Below are 21,487 nucleotides of genomic sequence, written 5' to 3' on the forward strand. Positions count from 1 at the left end.
GACATTCATTCATGTTCCTGGTGTCAGTGGGGTTCCCCGATGACAGCTGAATGTCAAAAGAATTGGCAGCATTTCCCAGCAATTAAAAAAAAAAACAGCTTGGGGTCCCCCCTCCCATCCATACCAAGCCCTTTGGGTCTGGTATGGATTTTGAGGGGGACCCTCCATGCCAGACCCTTATCAGGGCATGTAGCCCGGCAGGTCAATTGGGTGGATGAGTGCCACCATACCATGCCTTCAACATGGGGGGGTGCTTTGGGCCAGGAGCCCCCAAAGCACCTTGTCCAGATATTGATGGGGACAAGGGCCTCTTCCCCACAACTGTGGCCTGTGGTTGTGAAGCTCTGAAGCCTGGGGGGCTTATTGGAATTTGGAAGCATGCTTTAACAAGGGGGCCCCCAAATCCCGGTCCCCCTGCCTGTGTGAATGAGTAGGCGGTATATGGTACTGCTACCCATTCACAAAAAAAGGTGTAGTTAATAAATGACAGGAGGGCAGACTTTGACAAGTCCTTTATTAAAAATGAAAATTTAAAAAATGTCCCCTAAAGTAGATCCAACATCAATCATGATGCCCGCCGCCACCGCTACCCAAAAAAAGAGGGAAAAAATGCTCCACTTGTGAAGCTGGCTCCTGGCTGTCTGACAGCTGCGTCCATGATGACAGTTCTTATATACTGTCCTGATGTCACAAGGGAGTGAGAGATCACCCCGCCCCCTTGTGACATCATCACATGCTGTGAATGGTCAAAGCATTGCACCTGATCTGTAGTTAGGTGCATTGCTTTGACCAATCACAATGCAATGTTAGGGCGCAGTGCATTGTGGGACGCGGCTGGCAAACAGCCCACCGAATGCCTGTACCATTCAGGTGTTCACCGAACACACAAATGGCCCATGTTCAAGTTAAACTTAGGTGTGACTGGAACATGAAGCCCATCCCTACAAACAAACAATCATCAAACCACAAAAACAGCCAACAAACTCCGGATTCTTTTTGTTATTAATAGACTCCAATGGGAAATATCTAAACACCAAACGGCTCTTCCCAGGAACAAGAGACAACAAAATTCAAGTCCAACAACTGAACAAGCGACAGGAGTCATCAATGATCCGTATTTCACCAACCCCAAACATATCATCATACACACCGACCCAAACATATCATCATACACACCGACCCAAACATATCATCATACACACCGACCCAAACATATCATCATACACACCGACCCAAACGTATCATCATACACACCGACCCAAACATATCATCATACACACCGACCCAAACATATCATCATACACACCGACCCAAACATATCATCATACACACCGACCCAAACATATCATCATACACACCGACCCAAACGTATCATCATACACACCGACCCAAACATATCATCATACACACCGACCCAAACATATCATACACACCGACCCAAACATATCATCATACACACCGACCCAAACATATCATCATACACACCGACCCAAACATATCATCATACACACCGACCCAAACATATCATCATACACACCGACCCAAACATATCATCATACACACCGACCCAAACGTATCATCATACACACCGACCCAAACATATCATCATACACACCGACCCAAACATATCATACACACCGACCCAAACATATCATCATACACACCGACCCAAACATATCATCATACACACCGACCCAAACATATCATCATACACACCGACCCAAACATATCATCATACACACCAACCCCAAACATATCATCATACACACCGACCCAAACATATCATCATACACACCGACCCAAACATATCATCATACACACGGACCCAAACATATCATCATACACACTGACCCAAACATATCATCATACACACCGACCCAAACATATCATCATACACACCGACCCAAACATATCATCATACACACCGACCCAAACATATCATCATACACACAGACCCAAACATCCTCCAGGGACAAAAGGAAGCCTCTGAGAATAAACTATTACAACTAACAGAGACCGCACAACAGAAATGTCCTCACTCCAACATCATACTGTTCTCCCTAATTCCAAGGATGGACATAACAAACAATAGAAAACTCAGCGAATCAACACAGAGCTGGCAGATAAAACCAGGTCAGAGCCTACCATTCACCTGACACAACATCATCCCATCATGACCCAACACCTCTATGACTACAAACACCTCAACTAACAAGGGGGCAGTCAACTAGCAAGAGAACCCAAAGACATTGTACTGAATGGAACCCACAACCCGGGATCTGCCACAAACCATCTCAGATGGACACAATGGGGCTGATTTACTAAAACTGGAGTGTGCAAAATCTGGGGCAGCTGTGCATGGGAGCCAATCAGGTTCTGACTTCAGCTTGTTCAATAAAGCTTTGACATAAAACCTGGAAGCTGATTGGTTCCTATGCAGAGCTGCACCAGACTTTGCACTCTCCAGTGTCTCATTGTCATCATATGCTGTGTACATAATGACCACCCATCCCCCCTTATCAGCTGGCTTCAATGTTATATCTCACCTTGCTGCTAATGATGGCAATGCACCTTTCTCCTCAATGGTCCCATTATTAGGATATGACCCCAGAGTTCCTGATTATAGACTGTCATACGTCACCATCTTTATCATCCAAATGAAGGAACATTTCTGCTGCTGAATATGTAGTGGGTGGTGGAAACTTCCATTTTGTCTGTAAACCTCAGACAGACCTACTCAGTGGTGTGACTACAGATGATCCCTCAATATCACCTCTCCAAGAATAATGTCCCTTCAATCTAATATTCCTAAAACATCTATACAAGTCCTGTGCCAACAACAACTTCTTCATGATACCTTTAGGGCTAAAGCCCAAACCTTTCCCCAGAAGGTCCATCTTACCCGATGTCAGTCCAGCTGAGGAGAAGGTGACAATTCCGTCTATTTCTGTTGATGACGAATCATCTGTTGGGATGGTTGGATGAGTGGGAGATCCCTTGTTGCAGCGTTGATGTTTCCTACCTCCCCTGTGGCTGGATCTCTGCTGTTTCCTTGATTCCGATGTACAAAACGAGGTCGGTGTTGTCCCTCTATAGATCCTAATAAAGTGCCTCCAGCAGAGGAGGGAAGTGATGGGTCAGAGGCTGTAGAAGAAGCTCTAGTGAGCAGTCTAGATGGACGAGGTGAGTCTTGTGTAGGTGGCGCTCCAAGAATACGCCTGATTAGTAGACGGTTAGATGTTGGACTCCTTCAGCTGCTCGGCTGACAATGTAGACTGCAGTGTAGACTCCACCTGTGTGATCTGTACAGCCAGACCAGGTTCTTCCTTCTGGAGAAATGAAACTCCGAGAACAATGGAGCTTTTGTTTAGGACTTGTGTAAACAGACCATTGAACTCCTCCCTGTCCACAAACAAATCCGGGGTCAGTTTACCTCCTAGCCCCCGCATAATAAGCTGTGCTTTCTAAGATTCAGCTAAAACTATCTTTTTACATAGACAAGACAGTTGTCTTTTTAGGAACTTCTCAGAAGGACTTTGATCTGGTGTCATTTACCCAAAAAACCCTTCTCATCCTCCACTAAGAACACCCACCTCTCCCCCACTAAAGACACCCTCTCCACTGAAGATACTCCGTTCCTCTCTTTTCCTCCTCTGAAGACACCCCTTCCCCTCCTTTTCTGCACTGGGGACACGAGGGCAGTTTTAAAGAAGAGATATGAGAAGATGATTACTGAGCTTTTGCAATGATTGCGAAAATATGACCCGTCTTTTCCCCCTCCTCAAGGCTTGAGAAGGAAAAAATGTTTATTTTCAGCATGCTGAAGTTGGACAGTGCGCAAAAACTGTTGTGCCGCAAGCACCCCCTCTCTGTATCAGGGTTGGTATTGCTAAGATAGGCTCGTTCTGCCTTAGCTACAGATTGGCCGGCCTCAACCTCCCATTGTCTGGAGTTAGTCTTCATTCTGGAAATTTCCTTGATACACGTGCCTCTAATATATGCTTTCAAAGCATCCCAAACAATCATAGGAGACGTTAAAGGCCCTAATTTACTATTGGGCGTGGGCGCATATCCGTGGGCGAATGTCTAATTTTTACGAGCGACTGTCTACTTTTATCCCGCAACGAGATTTACTATTGAGCAGCATCCATAAGTAGACACCCAATCGAATTTACTATCGAGACACACGCCAGGAATCAGACTTACAAAGCAGACTTGGTAAGAGGTATGTCTAACACCATGAAAAATCACTGCAGAGACGTTCACTTAGAAATTTGCTTTGCCAAATATCAGGACTTCACTTTAAACAATATCTGCCATTTCAAAAAAAATTAAGAATGTGTTAAAAATAGTTTTTTTAAAGCAAATCAACACAGTAAAAAACTAGACGCCCGTGCAGTGTCTTTGGCCGATACAAATGCGCATGCGCAGAACACATTTTAGACGTCCTCTGTGGGTGCTTGCTTTTTAGCCACTGCTCAATAGTAAATCTGAGTGTGGAGTCCTCTGACAGCCGGCACTCGGTCGCGTCTCCTGTGTGTGGAGTCCTCTGACAGTCGGCACTCGGTCGCGTCTCCTGTGTGTGGAGTCCTCTGACAGCCGGCACTCGGTCACGTCTCCTGTGTGTGGAGTCCTCTGACAGCCGGCACTCGGTCACGTCTCCTGTGTGTGGAGTCCTCTGACAGCCGGCACTCGGTCACGTCTCCTGTGTGTGGAGTCCTCTGACAGCCGGCACTCGGTCACGTCTCCTGTGTGTGGAGTCCTCTAACAGTCGGCACTCCGTCACATCTCCTGTGTGTGGAGTCCTCTGACAGCCGGCACTCGGTCACGTCTCCTGTGTGTGGAGTCCTCTGACAGCCGGCACTCGGTCACGTCTCCTGTGTGTGGAGTTCTCTGACAGCCGGCACTCGGTCACGTCTCCTGTGTGTGGAGTCCTCTGACAGCCGGCACTCGGTCACGTCTCCTGTGTGTGGAGTCCTCTGACAGCCGGCACTCGGTCACGTCTCCTGTGTGTGGAGTCCTCTGACAGCCGGCACTCGGTCACGTCTCCTGTGTGTGGAGTCCTCTAACAGTCGGCACTCCGTCACATCTCCTGTGTGTGGAGTCCTCTGACAGCCGGCACTCGGTCACGTCTCCTGTGTGTGGAGTCCTCTGACAGCCGGCACTCGGTCACGTCTCCTGTGTGTGGAGTTCTCTGACAGCCGGCACTCGGTCACGTCTCCTGTGTGTGGAGTCCTCTGACAGCCGGCACTCGGTCGCGTCTCCTGTGTGTGGAGTCCTCTGACAGTCGGCACTCGGTCACGTCTCCTGTGTGTGGAGTCCTCTGACAGCCGGCACTCGGTCACGTCTCCTGTGTGTGGAGTCCTCTGACAGCCGGCACTCGGTCACGTCTCCTGTGTGTGGAGTCCTCTGACAGCCGGCACTCGGTCACGTCTCCTGTGTGTGGAGTCCTCTGACAGCCGGCACTCGGTCACGTCTCCTGTGTTTAATAAACAGCACTCGGCATATCTTCATGTAATCTAACTAGATTTCCTTAGTTCTAGTGATTCTATTTTTGTTTCTTATCCTTTATAATTATTTCTGTAATGATTTTACTTATTTCGAAGATCTAGATAATATTTATTTTGACAGCTGAATGTAAAAATAAAGGTCTGGTATGGATATTAAGGGGGAACTCCACGCTGAAATAAAAAAAAAAAAACAGTATGGGGACCCCCTCAATATCCATACCAGACCCTTATCCGAGCATGCAGCCCGGCAGGTCAGGAAAGGGGGGGGGGTGAGCAAGCACCCCCCCCTCCTGAACCATACCAGGCCACATGCCCTCAACATGGGAGGGTGCTTTGGGGCAGGGGGGCCTCTTCCCTACAACCCTGGCCGGTGGTTGTGGGGGCCTGCGGGTGGGGGGATTATCAGAATCTGGAAGCCCCCTTTAACAAGGGGGCCCCCAGATCTCGCCCCCCCCCCCTACGTGAATGAGTCTGCGGTACATGGTCCCATGACTCATTCACAAAAAAACAAAGTGTGGTGTAAAAAAAACACAGTACAGGGTCTTTGACAAGTCCTTTATTAAAACAATGCCCCCCGAAGTAGATCCAACGTCAATCACGGCGGCGGCGAACCGAAAAAAGAAAAAAAAAAAACTTCTGGTCCCGGGACATCATCTAAGTGACCCCATCCCATGTCACATGCTTGCTGTCCCCGGCTGGCCACACCCCTTACCTATATAAGAACTGTCAGACTGTCTTCTGCATACAGCTAGTTAGCCTCAGTGGAGAGACAGGGTGACAGTTCCGGTGTCATTGATGTCACATGGGGCGGGGTTTCTCGGATGATTTCCCCAGCTGGTCCCACCCATAACCTATTTAAGTGCTGTCAGCGAGACTTTTTTTCAGAACACTGGAAGCCTCCGACGGGACCGGAACTTTTTTTTTTCTTTTTTTGGATTGCCGCCGCCGTGATTGACGTTGGATCTACTTCGGGGGACAATATTTAATAAAGGACTTGTCAAAGACCCTGTACTGTGTTTTTTTTTTTACACCACACTTTGTTTTTTTGTGAATGAGTAGCAGGACCATGTACCACAGACTCATTCACGTAGGGGGGGCGGGATCTGGGGGCCCCCAGATTCTGATAAGCCCCCCACCAGCAGACCCCCACAACCACCAGCCAGGGTTGTGGGGAAGAGGCCCTTGTCCCCATCAACATGGGGACAAGGTGCTTTGGGGGGGAGCCCCCCTGCCCCAAAAAACCCCCCTATGTTAAGGGCATGTGGCCTGGTATGGTTCAGGAGGTGGGGGGTGCTCGCTCATCCCCCCCTTTCCTGACCTGCCGGGCTGCATGCTTGGATAAGGGTCTGGTATGGATATTGAGGGGGTACTCCACGCTGTTTTTTTTTTAATTTTCGGCGTGAAGTTACTCCTTAACATCCATACCAGACCCGATGGGCTTGGTATGGATAGGAGGGGGGACCCCTGAAGGGCTTGGTATGGATGGGAGGGGGGACCCCACGCTGTTTTTTTAATTATTTATTTAATTCATGGAAATAATTTAAAATTCAGCTGTCAGTGGGAAACCCCGATGACAGCTGAAACATTCCTTCTGTCCCTGCAGAGAGCTCCGCTATTATATTTGACATTAAAAAGTATAGAGACTGCAACATTGTATCCATTTGTATCCATTCCGGATATAGATGTTTTTATTTGGATACATATAGATACAATGTTGCAACCTTTATACTTTTTAATGACAAATATAATAGCGCAGCTCTCTGCAGGGACAGAAGTAATTACTTCGCTATTATATTTGCCGGCCGTAGATGGGGTGAAAATCGAACAATTTTTTTACCGTTGGTGGTAACGTCGGCCCATTGAACAACCGATTTTTCATTTTTTTTTTAAATGTCCAGTTTTCACCCCATCTATGGCCTGCATTTTTCTTTTTCTTCTTTTTCTTCTTTTTTATTCCTCTTTTCATTTTCTTCTTCTTTTTCTTGCAGGTCATGGCTCATGAGCAGATTTTTTATCTGTAAAAAGATCAGCCAATTTGCCGTTCATTGCCGCTAAAATCGGCCAATTTTTATCCAAATTTACCGATTAAAAAAAGTGGCAAAATCCCAAAAAATGGCTGACCAATTAACCCACTAACGGCCCGAAAATCAGCCAATTTTTTTTTCGGCCGATTTTAGACCCATCTAAAGCAGGCCATAGATGGGTCTAAAATCAGCCGATTTTTCTGCCGAAAAAAAAAAATCGAATGATTTTCGGGCCGTTAGTGAGTTAATTGGTCGGCCGTTTTTCGGGATTTTGGCACATTTTTTTTATCAGTAAATTTGGAAAAAAAAATTTCCAACTTTACTGATAAACAAAATGTGCCAAAATCCCGAAAAACGGCTGACCAATTATCCCACTAACGGAAGAGGCCCTTGTCCCCATTAACATGGGGACAAGGTGCTTTGGGGGGAACCTTTCCTGCCCCAAAGCACCCCCCATGTTGAGGGCATGTGGCCTGGTATGGTTCAGGAGGGGGGGGCGCTCGCTCGTCCCCCCCTCTTTCCTGACCTGCCGGGCTGCATGCTCGGATAAGGGTCTGGTATGGATATTGGGGGATCCCCAAGCTGTTTTTTATTTAATTTTGGTGTGGAGTTACAACTTAAAATCCATACCAGACCCTAAGGGTTTGGTGTGGATGGGAGGGGGGACCCCCGGAGGGTTTGGTGTGGATGGGAGGGGGGACCCCATGCCGTTTTTTATTTATTATGGTGCTGGTTTTTAAATGTAATTCTCCCTTTTTTTTCTTCACTATAGCTCAGAAATTCACCTGTCACTTCCCCCAGCTAAAAGAGAAAGTTTTCTTGGAATTTATATCCCTAAAGGAAACAATGTTTACTTTGAGTTTATTAAAAGATACAAAGTTTTCTGTAACTTCGGGGAAAGTGACTTCTAAGCTTGTGAACTATAGTGAAGAAAAAAAACGGCTGCATTTGCATTTAAAAATCAGCGCCAACATACACTTTGTATTGCAAAAAAAATGATTAACAATTGTGTAAACCGAGGCATTATTTTCAATGGAATTTCATTCGTAAACCGAAAATTCTGTTAACCGAGGCGTTGGTAAACCGAGGTACGCCTGTATTAGTATTGTAATCCTTTGTATTGGGATACATAGAACCAACATACATCTGAATTGGCAACATAGCACAACATTTGTGTCACATTGGAGATATCTGGCTAGTTACACTGACCTTGCCCAGGGACCTAGGATTGATTCACACCACAGAAATACAGGCAGGATTAGTGTTCAACAGCTCCGTGGATTAGTGGTTAGCACTGCTGTCTCACAATGCTAGGGTTGTCGATTTGAATCCCAACCATGGCAATGAATTTGGATGATCTCCGTGTGACTACCCTAGCATACATGTGCTGGTGGCAGCATCTTTGCTTTCTGTTTAAATTTTCCCTAGAATGTGAATTAGAATGAGGCCTTGTCTGTTCAAACACCTTTAAAGTTGTACCTTATGTGAATGTCAAATGATGGGATGAGATAAGGGCCTGGAATAATGATTGATTGGTTAATGCTGGTTTGCACTCCACCCCTTTTGAGAAGGTTTGTCAAACCAAGAAAAGCATGAGCGAGAGAGAAGGATTAAAAAAAATTAATAAAATAATGGCATGGAGTCCCCCCCTCCCAAATCCATAACAGACCCTTATCTGAGCATGCAGATACCGCATGCCTTCAAAGATTTATTTCCTTTGTTGAATTGCCTGCTTGGTTCACACTAGATGTGATTTAAAATTGTGCTTTTTGTTGGCAATTTCACCGTGTTTTCTGTAGATTTACCAAAGAGTTATTGTGTTTTCAATTGTGTTTTGCATTGCGATTTCTATTGTAGTCTATATGTGAAATCGCTACAAAATGCTGAAAAAGTTAGACAAGAACTACTTTTGAAATTGTGCTGCAGCAAATCGCTTACGTTAAGACACTCACATCCACATTCATTAGATCGGATATCAGGTACAATTTCAATTCCCAAATCGCACCTGAAATCGTGCACCCTGGATGCGGCTTGGCATGTGATTTGCATGGCATGCGACCTGCAAATCATATGCCAAGTCACACCCTATTGTCTGCTATTAGAGCAGTCACATGGGTGCTTTTCCTACACTGATTTCTATAGTAGTACATGTACTACTTTTGTGCCGATTTGCATAGATATCTGTGTCAGATGTTTTGCAAATCGCAAGGAAATCGGCATCTTCACTGTAAATCGCACAATTTCTAAATCGGCTTTGATGTGACCGTCGAGTAAGGCCTTTTTATGTTTGATTTCCTGAGTGATTTTCCGATTTATGGGAAATGCCACATACTAGCAAAAGTGAATTGACATTTTCAGTATTGCATGCGAGATGTGGTCATGTGACTGCCTTAACTCATGCAATAATCTAGAGTGAATTGTGCCCATAGGGCCAAGAAATATTGCCAATAGGGTTCCCTTTCACATCCCTGTTCAATGTTCTGTTGTATGCTGCACAGGTACACGTCACTGTGGCTTTCTTTCTGACTCTGATTTGTGGGGCCTGTATACCAAGGGTTACCGCAGGTGGGAAGAGGATTCATCAGGTGCAAACACTTTCTCTGACCCAATGAATGACAGTGGTGGGTGTGGCCTACCTTATATAAAGAGATGCAGTAGTGGCTGATTTTAGCCTTGTACAGGCACATTATTTCTGCATGTCCTTGTCTGTGGTGGTTTGGGGAGGAAGAGATATTGTGGTGAATTGCCCCAGGCCACACTCACGCTGTGTTTGGGGGGGAAGAGATATTGTAGTGAATTGCCCCCAGGCCACACTCATGCTGTGTTTTGATGTGGGCTGTAAATATTTTCCATGTTCTTCCTTCTAAGGTGTTTGTGTGTTATTGTACAATGATTGTGTTTATTATCTTTGTATTGTAATCCTAACACATGTCCATTGCTCTGCTCTTCCAAGTTTGTTTTATTTAGAATGAAATGCAGTTTTCAGACAAACATGGTGAGAAATGTATATGTGGGGGATTTGGGGAGGTGGGAGGTGTTTTTATTTTGGCACGTATGTATTTTTATATTGATATTTCGATCTGCAGCTTGTTTTGTGAATAAGCCCAAGTGATAACTGTTTCCTGCTGTAACCTGTGAAAGCACAGTTCATTAGAAGTATAGTCTTTTAGATTGTAAGCTCTTATGAGCAGGACCGTTCTATTTTAGCAACATCAATCCTGCTTTTTTTTTTTCTTTTTTTTTTTCACACCAAGATATTGAATGTAGCTTTTTGTTGCTGTCCAAATAAATGTGGAATGTGTATTTGATCAATAAACATTTGTACTATGTATTTTTGGGGGCTTTTATTTCATGTTCTAGTCGAATGTTGCACAGTGGCTAAATGGTTAGCACTTCCACCTGGCAGTTCTAGGGTCATTGGTTCAAATCCCAGCCATGGCACCTCCTTCCTGGAGTATGCATGTTCTCCCTGTGCCTGTGTTTCCTCTGGGTACTCCGGTTTCCTCCCACACTCTAAAGACATGCTGGTAGGTTAATTGGATCCTGTCAAAATTGGACCTAGTATATGTATGAATGTAAGTTAGGACTCTTAGTATGCCCCTTGAGGGTTAGGGACTGATGTGAATTTACCACATCTATATGTAAAGCACTGCATAAATTGACAGCGCTATATAAGTATCCTAAATGTACTAGCACCCCTAACACTTATTTGTGCTAGCTATATAATATGCCCAAATCTTCCTTGTTAGAGCGCACATGTGCAAGTATGTCCAAAATAACAAACCAAAACCCCCCTATTGCACCACAAGACCATGTTATGTACCAATGAATAGGTTGTGTTCAATGTGCAGCTAGATATTCTTTTTCTACAATCCTCTTAACAGCAATAAATTGGGCCCCCAATTTATGTTGACTTTGGGCCTTTACTGGCAAATATATATTCACCAATGTCATATACACAGTATAGCTGCAAGCATACATTCATCAATGTCATATTCACAGTAGAGCTGCAAACATACATTCATCAATGTCATATACACAGTATAGCTGCAAGCATACATTCATCAATGTCATATACACAGTATAGCTGCAAGCATACATTCACCAATGTCATATACACAGTATAGCTGCAAGCATACATTCACCAATGTCATATACACAGTATAGCTGCAAGCATACATTCACCAATCTCATATACACAGTATAGCTGCAAGCATACATTCACCAATGTCATATACACAGTATAGCTGCAAGCATACATTCACCATTGCCAAATCTACAATAGAACTGCAAACATATATTTGCGAATGTCATATACACAATGGAGCCGCATGTAAAATTGCTATGGTGCACAAATAAACGCCAATACGGCTGTTGGAGGAGGCGCTAGAGCAGCTGTCATACTGGAAATACGTCATGACGTTGGCGGAAGGACGTTTGCACACACCCGGAAGTGGGGAGTGTGAGTGAATGGGAGTGTAGTTAGGAGAGTTTAGTGGTAATTTGCAAGTCTATTTTTTAGTTTTGTGAATTGTTCGTTTGTGGAATTCCAGACCACATCTGGACATGACGAGATCGCTGTTCTCCACCGAGGAGCTGATCCTCATTTTCTGGGGAAACATTACTAATAATTGTTGTATTTTCAGTTGAAAACATGTCCAATTCCTAGATCCATTGAGGTACATAGAGTTTCAAGGTTCTTCCTAACTATACAGGTGGCACAGACACAAGCATACACCCAGGGCCACTGTTAGATATCACGGGCCCCGTACAGCATACCTGACAGCCCCCCACCGCCAGAGAAAATATCCAAATTATATTTATGGTAAAAATACACTAAAAACATTATTAATGGACATAATCCCAACCATATTCCTGTGAAATCTAAATGATAAAACTGTACTGAGTTCATAAATAAAGCTGTGTGTGTAATTGAGGTGTAATTGAGGTTTTGGGGCTCATGGGTGCTGTGGCCTGTAGAGTGGGAATCAGTGGTTTGTTTTTGTGGCTATCACCGTTTGCAGGCAACCTATGTTACACTATGGAATTAGAGATGAGCGAATTTCTCAAAAATTCGATTCGGCTGATTCGGCGAATTCCAGTGTGAAATTCGATTCGATGCGAATTTCTTCGCTACGAAGATGACTTATAAAAAGGGTTTCTAGGCTTCAGAGAGCCTTTAAATTAGTGCAGAACACTGTACCTTTAATTTAAATGCCCTTGGAGATGAGGAAAGAGAAGGAGAAGGAGAAGGAGAAGGATGAGAAGAAGGAGAAGGATGAGAAGAAGGAGAAGGAGAAGGATGAGAGGAAGGAGAAGGAGAAGGATGAGAAGAAGGAGAAGGAGAAGGATGAGAAGAAGGAGAAGGAGAAGGATGAGGAGAAGGAGAAGGATGAGAAGAAGGAGAAGGATGAGAAGAAGGAGAAGGAGAAGGATGAGAAGAAGGAGAAGGATGAGAAGAAGGAGAAGGAGAAGGATGAGAAGATGGAGAAGGAGAAGGATGAGAAGAAGGAGAAGGAGAAGGATGAGAAGAAGGAGAAGGATGAGGAGAAGGAGAAGGATGAGAAGAAGGAGAAGGATGAGAAGAAGGAGAAGGATGAGAAGAAGGAGAAGGAGAAGGATGAGAAGAAGGAGAAGGATGAGAAGAAGGAGAAGGATGAGAAGAAGGAGAAGGAGAAGCAGAAGGAGAAGGATGAGAAGAAGGAAAAGGAGAAGGATGAGAAGATGGAGAAGGAGAAGGATGAGAAGAAGGAGAAGGATGAGAAGAAGGAGAAGGATGAGAAGAAGGAGAAGGAGAAGGATGAGAAGAAGGAGAAGGAGAAGGATGAGAAGAAGGAGAAGGAGAAGGATGAGAAGAAGGAGAAGGAGAAGGATGAGAAGAAGGAGAAGGAGAAGGATGAGAAGAAGGAGAAGGATGAGAAGAAGGAGAAGGAGAAGGATGAGAAGAAGGAGAAGGAGAAGGATGAGAAGAAGGAGAAGGATGAGAAGAAGGAGAAGGATGAGAAGAAGGATGAGAAGAAGGATGAGAAGAAGAAGGATGAGAAGAAGGACAGTTCTGTGACAGTTTCTGTCTATTTCTGACAGTTCTGGGACATTCACTCCATACAGCTGTTTCAACCGCTGTATGGAGGGAATGTCATGGAACTGTCAGAAATAGACTATTAATGACAGTTCTGGGACTGTCCTTCCATGCAGCGGTTGAAACATTGTATGTATTTGTTTCCATAAATGGATCCATTTATGGAAACAAATACATACAATGTTTCAACCGCTGTATGGAAGGACAGTCCCAGAACTGTCATTAATAGTCTATTTCTGACAGTTCTATGACATTCCCTCCATACAGCGGTTGAAACAGCTGTATGGAGTGAATGTCCCAGAACTGTCGGAAATAGACTATTTATGACAGTTCTGGGACTGTCCTTCCATACAGCGGTTGAAACATTGTATCTATTTTTTTCCATAAATGACATTCTGCAAATACACTTAGAGGAGCGCTGCAGATACACTTTTTGCCGGCTTGGAATTAATCTTATTTTCATCCTACTTCTTCTTCTTCATCCTCATCCTCATAAGAAGAAAAAGAAGAAGTAGGATGAAAATAAGAATAATTCCAAGCCGGCAAAAAGTGTATCTGCAGCGCTCCTCTAAGTGTATCTGCAGAATGTCATTTATGGAAAAAAATAGATACAATGTTTCAACCGCTGTATGGAGTGAATGTCCCAGAACTGTCATAAATAGTCTATTTCTGACAGTTCTGGGACATTCACTCCATACAGCTGTTTCAACCGCTGTATGGAGGGAATGTCATGGAACTGTCAGAAATAGACTATTTCTGACAGTTCTGGGACTGTCCTTCCATACAGCGGTTGAAACATTGTATGTATTTGTTTCCATAAATGGATCCATTTATGGAAACAAATACATACAATGTTTCAACCGCTGTATGGAAGGACAGTCCCAGAACTGTCATTAATAGTCTATTTCTGACAGTTCCATGACATTCCCTCCATACAGCGGTTTCCGGCAAAAAGTGTATGTGCAGAGTTCCTCTATTCTGCAGATACACTTAGAGGAGCTCTGCAGATACACTTAGAGGAGCTCTGCACGTACACTTTTTGCCGGCTTGGAATTATTCTTATTTTCATCCTACTTCTTCTTCTTCTTCTTCTTCATCCTCATCCTCATCCTCTTCTTCTTCTTCTGAGGATGAGGATGAGGATGAAGAAGAAGAAGAAGAAGAAGAAGTAGGATGAAAATAAGATTAATTCCAAGCCGGCAAAAAGTGTATGTGCAGAGCTCCTCTAAGTGTATCTGCAGAATAGAGGAACTCTGCACATACACTTTTTGCCGGCTTGCAATTATTCTTATTTTCATCCTACTTCTTCTTCCTCTTCTTCATCATCTTCTTCTTCTTCTGAGGATGAGGATAAAGAAGAAGAAGAAGAAGAAGAAGTAGGATGAAAATAAGATTAATTCCAAACAGGCAAAAAGTGTATGTGCAGAGCTCCTCTAAGTGTATCTGTAGAATAGAGGAACTCTGCACATACACTTTTTGCCGGCTTGGAATTATTCTTATTTTCATCCTACTGCTTCTTCTTCTTCTTCATCCTCATCCTCATCCTCAGAAGAAGAGGATGAGGATGAGGATGAAGAAGAAGAAGAAGAAGAAGAAGAAGTAGGATGAAAAGAAGAATAATTCCAAGCCGGCAAAAAGTGTATGTGCAGAGTTCCTCTATTTCTGACAGTTCTCTCACAGCTGCTTCACATGTACAGCGGTTGAAACATCTGTATCCTAAATGGAAACTAATAGATACAAATTGTATCTATTAGTTTCCATTTAGGATACAGATGTTTCAACCGCTGTACATGTGAAGAAGCTGTGAGAGAACTGTCAGAAATAGAGGAACTCTGCACATACACTTTTTGCCGGCTTGGAATTATTCTTCTTTTCATCCTACTTCTTCTTCTTCTTCTTCATCCTCATCCTCATCCTCTTCTTCTGAGGATGAAGATGAAGAAGAAGAAGAAGTAGGATGAAAAGAAGAATAATTCCAAGCCGGCAAAAAGTGTATGTGCAGAGTTCCTCTATTTCTGACAGTTCTCTCACAGCTTCTTCACATGAACAGTGGTTGAAACATCTGTATCCTAAATGTAAACTAATAGATACAATGTTTCAACCGCTAAACATGTGTTCCTTCTGTCAGAGAACTGTCAGAAATAGCGGAGCTCACTGCAGGGACACTTTTGCCGGCTGATCGGGAAATGTTCGATTCGCGCACCCGAAGTAGGCAAAATTTCGGTTTCGCCGCGAATCGAATATTTCCTGAAATTCGACTCGAATTCCGGTTCGCCTGGTTCGATTCGCTCATCTCTATATGGAATTGCTGCAGGTCATAATTTGACAAGCATATGGGTGCAGGTGTACAGCCCTGAACACAGACAGTGAGCATTCAGGGCCACTTCCCCACGCCTTCACACCTGTTAGATTAAAACCTGTGTTCATACAGCTGCTGTGTCCCCATAGTGTAACAGGTGGCTCTAGCCACATAAACAACCCCCTCATTCATGCTGTATAGGCCAGAGGACCACTCCAGAGGCTCGTTAATTTCAATGGGCTGCCTAATGTGTGGGAACATGCAAAAATACTGCAGGCATATTATTTTAAAAGTGTGTTGCACCTAACCGCACGCATCTGCAAAGGGCATTGCATTTCTTTGCTGTGCTGGAAAATGTGTGTTCTTGCATGCGTTTCTGCACCACCAATGGTGTGAACAAGTCCTAAGGGCCAGTTCACACTATAGAAACAGTCTAGATGTGTTCCTGATGCGTTTTTGCATGCACTTTTGGCATGCATGTTTAATGTGTTCCAGTACATTTTGGATGTGTTTTGGACACGTTGCATTGCATTTTTGTATCCCTTCCAGTTAGTTTTTTCTACTTTATTTATTCAATTTAATTAGGGACGTGTGCGTTTTAGTACATTCAAGGACATTTCAATGTGTTCCAGTACAGTTCTGTGCAGAAACAATGCAGCGTGGTCAACTTTGTTTACAGCACCTGCAATGCACTGAAAATGCAAGCGCTGATGTGAACTATCACATTGACAACCATATAACCTTCTTTCTGTGCGTTTGTGATGCCGAAAAAGCAACTGAAACACATGTAGTGTGAACTGGTCCAAAGATTATTTGAGGTCAGGGAACGGGACTGACCAGGGATTGTAAATTCAATCAGATTAGTGGTGATATACAATCAGCAATCATATAATAATGTGAGATCTGAGCTGTAGCTGATAGAAAATGAGACACATTCACTTGATCAGTAAATAGTTAAAAAGAGTGGGGCGGTGATCCATAGATTTGCATATGGGACAGGTGATGATGGGGTGGGGGAGGGGGTCAAGTTGTATAAGGAGACAGATTTAAAAGAAGAGAAAAAAGTTACAATGAAATATACACAGCATGTATTTTTTAAGTGTTGGCAGAAACACATCCATACAGGGAAAGCATGAAAACTGGGATGCAGCCATGACTAGGATTAGAACCCATGACCCAAGTGCTGTAAGTTCCAAGCTCTAACCACTAAACCACTGTGGAAGACACAGTTTGAGATACAATGTAGAATAGTTACATTGTTTAAAAATGATAAAGCGAGCGCTGGTCAAATGATATAGACTACTAAAATGGTATTACACAAGATAAATATAACCACGGACAGTAGTGCATGAACTTGTGAAAGGTCATCCACCCCTGTGACAGTGTACTACACTATTAAGCACCTTTCTGGCTCCTGTGGCTGAGCTAATTACTCCCCAGGACCATTTGGGCACCCACCCTGATGGATGGATGGATGGATGGATGGAGCTGGATGACTAACCCATAGCTGCCAGCATACCGCTGCACCCCCAGATGTGTGATGTGTATAACCCATGCACATTAATACTTTTGTTCTGGTGAGTGTAGACCAGTCCCAAGGGTGGTTTATCTTTCACGAGTTCATGCACTACTGTCCGTCACGGAGAAATCACACGTGCCATTCATAGGCACTCTCTGAGTTGGTACTCTGACACGAAGGACATTCAATTTTTCAGGAATGATTATGTGAACTTATGTTAGCACCATTTACCATTTTACATCATTATTGCAATTATTTGCACTTTTTGGTTTTTACATGCGTTCATTATTGATCACATGCATTTATAGCGCTGCACTATTACTTTAACATAGAATAGTTACATGATTAAAGAGAAGGAAGCTATATCATTATATTGGGAATTTAGAACTAGACATATTTGAGATATAAGTGTGAAAATGTTTAACATTTGAAAATAGAATGTATGACATTCTTTAGTAAATGCATTAGTTGTCCGATCATTTTGGAGAAACAGCAAAAAAAATAAATAAATTATAATATAGGTGTATTATTTGTTACATTTTAAGTATTCTCTTATGCTAACACAAAAACGCCAATGGTACAAAGCCTGAGCGTGTGCGCCATCTAGCGAACATATCCGGTATTGCACCTAAAAATGTGCCAGATGGGATACCACATTTACTAATAGCAAAGTAGATGTTCGTCAATGAGATTGCTAGACGCCGCTCAGGAGACTGACAGGTCTTCATTGATTTAACTGAGTCTGCCTGAATGTTCAGAGTCTGGTGGTAGACTCACGTCTTAGTAAATCAGGGCCACAGTGACAACACATCAAGTTTCACAGTTATTTTTTCCAATATGAATCCGAGTTCTTTAAAAACATGTTACAAATGCACATGCAAAATTTAGCAACATCATACATATTAGTAAAAAATATAACAAAATCGGCATGTCTACTTTCTTAAAAACATTCTCTCTGATTCTCAATGACTTCATAGCAGTCTGGGATCTCAGGAGAAGTGTTATGTATCCATGTACAACACTCATAATCAGCAGTAGATTCACACAACTTGGTCATTCAAATTCAACATTAAAAAAAACACCTGTAGTTATGTTTCCTGTTTTTTTTGTTATCTATTCTTAGTAGTGTACAAAGTTACCGTCCTCAGGTACCTTCCCATTGACATTCACTTTAGACTTAATACAAAATTATTTCCTTCATTTTTTAGTTGCCTAAATGAAAACACCATTCAGGTTCCATCATAACTCCCAACACTTCAAATTTCAGCCTTGTAGTAACATTTGTGAGGATGATACTCAGATTACCAATAAACATTGATGTCACTTTTTTTGGTGCAGCATACAAAGAATGTTCACGGTTTCAGGGTGGAGCCTACTGCAAACCCAACAACTCTCAATTCCTGAGAGCTTGGCATACCTATACTTAAATTTCAATAGTGACATATTTTCAGTCAATGATCTTTTCTGCTGCTTTTTTATTAGTTCAGCGTCATTCACAGTCTTACTGTTGTGGCCACAGATTGGTGGCCATTCATCTTGGTGATAGTAGCAGTGACTAGCCCAGTAAGCCACTGAAAAAGTTATCACTGAGAGATAACCTGATCAAAAGAAAATTCTTCCAGACTGTCTCCGGATGAAGCAACATCCTGAAAATTGGAGGTTGTTTATAGGTCTGTCTCCTTTTCTTGCTCCATCTGTTGCGCTTGGTTCTTTGGTGGTTCTGGGATCCAGACTTTGGAATCAGCAGTCAGAACTGTGGTTCTCATCACAGCTAAGATTATGCTAGGTTTCCCGTATGGTGGATCTGTGGTCTTGTGTCTGTGAAGGTCCTTAACCACTACCCATCTCCTGGCTTGTACGGGTGGTTTGGATTATCTGTGGGAAAAAAAGAGAACAAAAGAGAGACATCACCGTATACACCATTGGACACCCTAATAAATTCCTGGATATATCTAAATATCCTGGCATAACTACCAAAGGACCTCTTGTCCAGGGGGGTGGGGAATGGCAGCCCATAAAAAATTTCAAAAAGGAAAATTTGGTGATTTTATTAGATGTCATCTTCATCTCAGCCAGAACAGCTGGCAGATAAACCTCCCATCCCTTAAATGTCCCACCTGTTATCTTCCTTCAGGGTCCTATTTGCCCATTCTACCTGAGCAGAACTCTGTGGATGGTAGGGTATGTGGAACTTCCAGTCAATACTCATCAGTTTGGTTACCTTGTGTGTAACCTTTGAAATAAATGTTGGTCCTATGTCCAAGTCTATACCTACCAGACATCCTCATCGAGGGATGACTTCCTTTACAAAAAATCTTTTCTTTATTTCATCTCTCACTGTCAACCCCAATGTCCTATGCCATAGAACTGTGCACTGTGATGTGGGAGTCCTGTTATACCTCCCTTTGGCATTAGATCATTTGCATCTAATGTCAACCCTTTTTGTTGTATGTCTATTCTGGGAGTGGTATCCTCATGTATTACCTGAACACAATCATGTTCCTCAGGTGGGTTGTCAGTTTCACCTTTTATCCCTAGCAAAGTATAGCATACCTAAGGGACCTGAATTAGAACCTGCATATTTCACTTCCAAATTAGCAGTTGATGTCAAAATCTCTTCATAACCACTTGCCCTTTGTGCTGTCATGTGCTGCATAGTGAGGTTCTTAAGGACATGCAGAACATGATGTGCAATATGAAGGATGGTTTTATGTCCCAGGGCCACGCTCATTGAGTCCTCTACCGCCATGGCACAGATGGCCAGGGCTCTCAGACATGCCGACATGCCTTGTACTGGACTTGGCACTACTTTTGAAAAATAGGCTACTTGCCTCATGTGTCCTCCATGATCCTGAGAGACCACAACCATCATGGTTTTACAATTATCACGAGCATACACATGAAACTAAACATCAAATCCCAGAGCAGGAGAGGAAACTAGTGAGGACCTCAAGATTTGGTAGGCATTGGTGGATACTTCATCCCACTCAGTAAGGTCTGAAGCCTCAGCCTTAGTGTGCTACCTGAGTATGTTGTCACAATGGGAGCAGTCAGGTATCCATTGGCAACAATAGTTGACCATACCAAGGAAGGAGAAAGTTTCCTTTTTAGTTTTCGGGTTGGGCAGACCTGTAATGACTAGGATCCTGGACTGACTCACCATTCTGGTGCCTTGTGACAGAGTGAATCCCAAGTAATCCACTGAAATTTGACAACATTGTACCTTATGCCTTGCCACCCTGTGTCCCTCTGTACCCAGAAAATTTAACAGAGATATACTGTCCTGCCTACAAGCCTCCCTGTTGGATAAACAAAATAATGTCATCCACGTACTTGAGCAACGTGTAACCATGGTGGGGTGCCCAACCCTTTAAGGATTTTTGGAGGGCCATGGAATATACAGCTGGAGAATTCACGTAGCCTTAGGGCAATCTGGCCCAGGTTAACTGTTGGTCAGAATACAACTTAACAGTAGTTGTGTCTCTTCGTCAACTTGGACAGAATAAAAAAAACTTTGCTTAAATCAGGCATGTCCAAAGTCCGGCCCGCGGGCCATTTATGGCCCGGGGGTCGGTTTAATACGGCCCTCCAGCAGCCCTCCCTGCTCTGTGTAATGTGGCCCTCCCACGGCCCTCCCTTCTATGACAGACAGTCTTCTGCTTGAGAGCAGAGGGCAGTGCGCATGCCTGACTGCGGCGCATTCTCCCTGGTCTGTGTAAATGCGGCTGTCGCACGGCCCTCCCTTCTGTGGCAGACAGTCTTCTGCTTGAGAGCAGTGTGCATGCGTGACTGCGCCGCGCAGGAGCGACAGAGGGCGGTGACGTCAGGGCCGGGCTTCCAGCGTGAAGTGTGTTTCTCTTCCCCTCCCGGCTGCCGAGCAGAGACTTCAGCTCCAGCTACCTTTTTCACCCTTCACATTAGTGCAGGTAAGTTTTTTTTAAATTTATTTTCAATACATTGTGAAAACTCAGCTGTCAGTTGATCTTAATGTTATGAAATGAAAAGTATGTCGTTTGCAATTAACTTGACATAAAATAACTTATTTGCATTTAATTG

This window comes from Staurois parvus, unplaced genomic scaffold, assembly GCF_062004578.1.
Source record: "Staurois parvus isolate SC_StPar_1 unplaced genomic scaffold, SC_StPar_1.0 ptg000174l, whole genome shotgun sequence".
Lineage (NCBI taxonomy): Eukaryota > Metazoa > Chordata > Amphibia > Anura > Ranidae > Staurois > Staurois parvus.